We start from the raw sequence: 5,552 nt of genomic DNA, 5'->3' as shown, positions 1-5,552 counted from the left end.
TATGGTGTCATTCCTTTCACATAACTCTAAGCAGTTGTAGCAGCTGTCTAGACTTTGAGTTTCTTTAAAAAGTACTGTACAGAAAAAATATGTTATATTCTGAAGCTCTGTCTATGAAGTATCTTCAAGGTTTCTGATCCACACGAGGTCAATCTGCTCCTAGAAGGTCAAAAGTGACGTTATTTATATAAAAAGAAATGATTAAATGGTAAAGCCACTGAACAAAGGCTCATTGCGCTAAAGAATTAACAAACCATGAGCGATGTGTTAGTCAAAGACACATCATGTAGTCAGGGGCGGACTGGGACTAAAATGCAGCCCTGGAAACTGACCCAGTCCGGCCATATGAAATGTCAAATGTTAGAAATCCGCTGTTTATTATTTAAACTTTTACGTCCGATTCACTCCTTTTTTCCTCTCTGTACACAGCTCCAGTTTGATCATTGGCCTGTCATCAGATTGTATTTGTAGTTGCTGCTGTAGCGGAAGTTTAGTACAATTATTTTTGATGAAATACTCCAAATCTCCACCCTCCATAATTGCACTTGCTTCAGTAGCTTGCTACTTTTTAAGGGTGGTGATACAGTACGAACTGAAGTTGATGCGATTTGATTGGATTGTGAGGCATGACGTGAGCCTCATCTGATTGGTCAATCTCTCAATTTGTTTTCACCAAGGGGCAAGGGAAGACAATTTCGGCTGGCCTCCTCTTGCAACAGAGAGTGCAATCTACTGTTTCACCATAACATCTAGAGGGGCGCTGTTTCACTCTTTGTAAAATACTCAATGAGAATGGGGGAGAGACGGGCCGGCAGAATAATTACCGAAACTAAACTAAGTGTTTTTATTTATTTATTAAAATTATAACTACAATCCAAAAAAACAGGGGAAGCCTGGCTTCCCTTGGCCTCCAGGAGAAAACGCCACTGAGTTCAAGGGATAATTCTCACCCACCTCTTGCTCTTGCCCTGCACTTATACGTGCCAGTTGAGCTGGTTCTTCCAGCAGCTCAACTCTGTCCCTCATCATGAACGCAGGAGGCTGGCTGTATATCTGAACTCGTGCCCTCATCATTCTCTTCATCATCTTGCACTTGTTCTAAGCTGCTGCTGATAGTGCTTGTAGCAGCGCTGCTGCCAAAAAGGTCTGTCAATTTGCGACATTTATATGCTTCACCTGCGAGTGACTTCACCTTTTTGTCTCTTGCCTTCTCGGCCCCACCTTTTTCTTTTCGTTTTCTTTGATTTGTATCCATGTGTTTTCATTCTCCCTGTCTGCCGTGGCGTCTAATCCCTTCTCTTCGTGTGGCCGGTCTTTTTTCTTCTTCGTGTGTTATTGACAGATACGAACCACACAACTGCATTAGCGGCCGCTGTCACCCTCTGTCGGCCGTCAGCGCAACTTAAATGATGACGTTAAACTATTTTTTTTAAAAGGGCCGGCCGGCCGTCAACGGCCCTTGACGACCGGCCGTTCTGTGGTTCTCCAGATTCTACAGATGGCCAGTCCACCCCTGCATGTAGTACAGACAGGAAGGAGCTGCTACACCATGCTAAACAGAAATACAATTCCTTAACATTGAATATCTTCCAGAGGAATTCAGATTCTGCCTTGAATCATGATATTATCTCTAGAGTGAATCTTTTACCTTGAGGTGTCATCCACACTCTGAGCCCACAATATAGAGCAGCTGTGATCTGTGTGAGGACCGAGCAGCCGAGTTGGGTTTAAATGTCAGGAAGTGACTTAAAAAGCATGTGAGTTGTCATTTGCAAACATTTAGGTGTGGGATCCTTGATCTCTCTTGAACTGCTCTTCATCAACATGCCGCCTACATCTGATAAAACATAGCTGTAGATCTTGTTCGCTGTCAGCAAAGTCTTCAGTCAGCTGAGTAAATGAAGACAGAAAATAACTCTGCTTGTGCTGAGGAAAATCTGCATGAAATATAAGGGTGCATGAAGAGAACTGGGAAAGACAGCAGCTTCTGATGACAGTTAAATTATTGCAGTTGAAAGGATGGCCATCTGCATGCGGGCAGGATGCTGTTCACTGTGATCGCCATACCTCATCTGTCAGGTCCCAGCACACTTGCTTAGAGGAGGATATGTATAATGTTGTTCATCTCTGCTTGTCCTATTCTCACTGCAGCCTTCACCTGATCAATGCCGTGTGAAAATAAGGAAGGACAAATCCAGCATTGATATCTGACGAGGCCATGGCAGAGTGATATCTTTGTAAGAGGATTTGTCAGATTGGGTTTCTCACTGTGAGGGCAGGAGAGACAGCAAAGAGACATGCCCTCCATCTGGGCACCGCTAATGAGGATCATCTGCTCTCAAAGAGTCCTGGGACAAGGATGAGGACATTTAATGCCACAGGGGGTAGGGAGAGTTTAAAGGCTCTGAGGGTGAGTCATGCTCGGCACACTCACCTACAAACAAGCCTTCTACTCACCAAGACATATCACAGAGTGTGAGGATATGAATATGAGCCGTACAGTCTGACACCTGTACCGACTGAGCTAACCTTCAGCTGGGATGAAGCTTGGTTTCTGCTTGACTCGTCACTCCACTTTCTCTGCTTCATCTTAATTCTACTGTGTTTCTTCTTGCACTATTTCTATTGTTTGTTTTTTTGCTTTATTGTTGTATGTCTTTCTTGGAGGAGCCTGGGAATTCGGATCTTCATTCCCCTTACTACAATAAAGCCTTTTCAACGTTTAATCTTGAATCTTATTGCATTAAGGTTAGAAGAATGTGAATATTCTGAGAAATTAACTAGAGAATATATTAGCATTGTATATTATTATGTGATTGTATTTTACTGATATACTATGCAACTCAAATGAGGATGAACCTACACCCGACACATTAGCCACTTCTCTTATACTCACGCAGCCTATCGTCTCTAAACTGATGTATGGAAAGATAAATAGTTCCAACCCTATGAAGTGCAGAATGTGCTCTAAACGGCCTGGCTCCGCCCCCCCTCTCTGAGCTGCTACACCCCTGCACCCCACTCACCTCCTCAGGTCAGCTGATCACCTGTTCCTGAATGTGCCCAGAATAAAGTCCAAGCTCAAAGGGTGCCGAGGTCTCGCTGCTGCGGCCCCCAAACGGTGGACCGCTCTGCCCCTCCACATCAGAAATGCTTCTATACTGTCCGATTTTAAATCTCGTCCTAAAACCCCCCTCTTCTCCTTAGCGTTCTGCACTTTGTAGATGTTTTTTTGTATTGCTTTTAAATGGTGTATTGTGTTTTTCCATATGGCTGTTATTTTATTCTTGTTTATTTTGTGTTCTTACCTTTATTTCAAATGTGTTGTAAGCTGAGAGGTTTGATATGTCTCTGTACAGCACAGTCTGGAGGTTTTAAAGTGCTTTATAAATAAAGTTGGGTTGGGTTGGGTTGGATTGGAACTGAAGGTTGCATTAGTTACAGTATGTGATGTCTCTAAGATTGTAAGTGGTACAGTATGGAATTTGTGGTACATTTGTGTCAATTAGGTTTGATAAAACTAAATTATTGCACATATTGTTCTTTTCTGTTTACTTGTTCATTGCTGAATAATGTATTCATAGTTGTTTGCCATCCTATGATGTATGTTATACTAGCACACATCTCAATGCCAACTGTCCTACATCCATCCTCTGTGCTCACACTACACCAAAGGTCTCTGCAGTACAGAAACTCTGGCATCTATACAAAGCAAATGAATGCTGCCTGGAGCTAGGCACTCAACATGACGTTACATAGAAATCACAGGATCAAGGTTCATATGATTGTGTACCTTAGAGTGTGAGCCTCCCAATCCAGAGGGATCAATTCAAGTGTGATGTATAATCTGTCTACGCATAGGAACAAGAAACAAAGAACACTATGGAAACTCTATCGGGTGGTGAGATGATGGTGTGTGGTAGGGGGTGAGGAAAGCTTGGCCTGTGTAGCTCTAATGCCCCTTTCACACCAACACGGTTCCCGTTCTAGCTCCGTGCTAGAGCTTTTCTAGTTCGGAACCGGTTTTTCTTTTCTGCTCCCGTTTTGTTCACACCGCCCAGAGCCCGACTGGTGCTGCTGCTGCTGCATCATGACGTCACCGTTTACGTCGCTGATTTGCTCCCCAACGGCGTTACGCCGCTCACGACAACAACAATGGGGGTCGATGATCGTGTTACTTTCAATCATACGAAGCCAGATTAAATTAAATAACGACTTCTCCAACCTTATACCTGTGCCTTGGTTCATTGTTTATTAATGTGTTTCAGCGGCATTTACAGTACCGACCGCTGCAGTGCTGCTCTTCCACGGGAGTTTATTCTCCCGTTAGCTCCGGGTTAGCTCACACGGCAGCGTCCGCTCTGAAGTATTCACTGTCTGACTGTCACACAAGCAGCTGATACATATCCCCCATCCCCATCAGTGAATGTGTGTCAGTCTGAATTGACGCTGTTTGGCATCACAACGCTGTTATGAAAGTTTCTCTGGTATAAAATGGGTGATGTTAGCATAGCAACCGAAGCTAAACTGACTATCTTGACTACTTGTTGCTATCCTATTGTGGCATAAGCCGTTTTCTAGAGGCATATTTTACCGGCGTATTTTTCATTGTGATTCTACTTGTGATAGTCGGACATAAAAACCTGTGCAGCCCATGTATTGATTCCATCCGATAGCTGCTAAATACTAAACGTCTGCCTGCTCTCCACAATGATCAATAACAGCGAACAGATGGTCAAAGTAAGGTACAAATAAACAGAATTACACGAAGCCTGGTTAGTGTTGCCTGACTTTATAAAGTGTGGTTTTTTTTATAAGTGTGTGGTTGCCTTCTAGTCACTTTGCTCAGCGCTACTGCTTGTTACAACTTTTATTTGCCGTACTCGCCTTTAACTGTTAGCTCAGGTTAATCTCGCCCCCCTCCGACGTAAGCGTGACGTATGCGGTTCTTGCTTCTAGACCGACAATTTGTTGGTGCTTGAAACGAACCGGATTCCGGAGCTAAGAGGTGGCTCAGCTGCAGTGTGAACAGGAAAAACTGGTGCTTTTCAGGCTCTAGCTCCGAACCGGCCCTGGAACCGCGTTGGTGTGAAAGCTCCATGAGTAATACCCAGAAGTTCTGCACCTTTGCAGAAATTCTAAGAGTAGCGCTTATTAACACTGCTAACTGATATCAGCTCTACGATGAGCCAAATTCCACATGAAAATAAATGTCTTATACAGGCAGGCTCTTTCCGACAATATCATCTTCATCCAACACGCTGTTAGGACTGCTAATTGTTAATTAGTTGCACTCTTTGTGTTGACCCTTTGAAAATACCTCACTATCAGCTTCCTTTCTTGGCTTGTTTCAGAAGAGCAGCGTATCCATGTAAACTATTAGCAGTTTTTTAAAGCATCTACTGCTGCCAAACGGAAGGCTCAGAAGGATTGACTTAGTTCTGCATTACTTATGAGATAAATGGCTTTCCACATTCACTAGCAGTGGAGTTTACAACACATGAGCAGTTTCTGTTTCACAGTTGTTCAGGTAAGTGAGTGAAAATCCACAC

This window comes from Gymnodraco acuticeps, unplaced genomic scaffold, assembly GCF_902827175.1.
Source record: "Gymnodraco acuticeps unplaced genomic scaffold, fGymAcu1.1, whole genome shotgun sequence".
Taxonomy (NCBI): domain Eukaryota; kingdom Metazoa; phylum Chordata; class Actinopteri; order Perciformes; family Bathydraconidae; genus Gymnodraco; species Gymnodraco acuticeps.
This window is presented reverse-complemented; position numbering follows the sequence as displayed.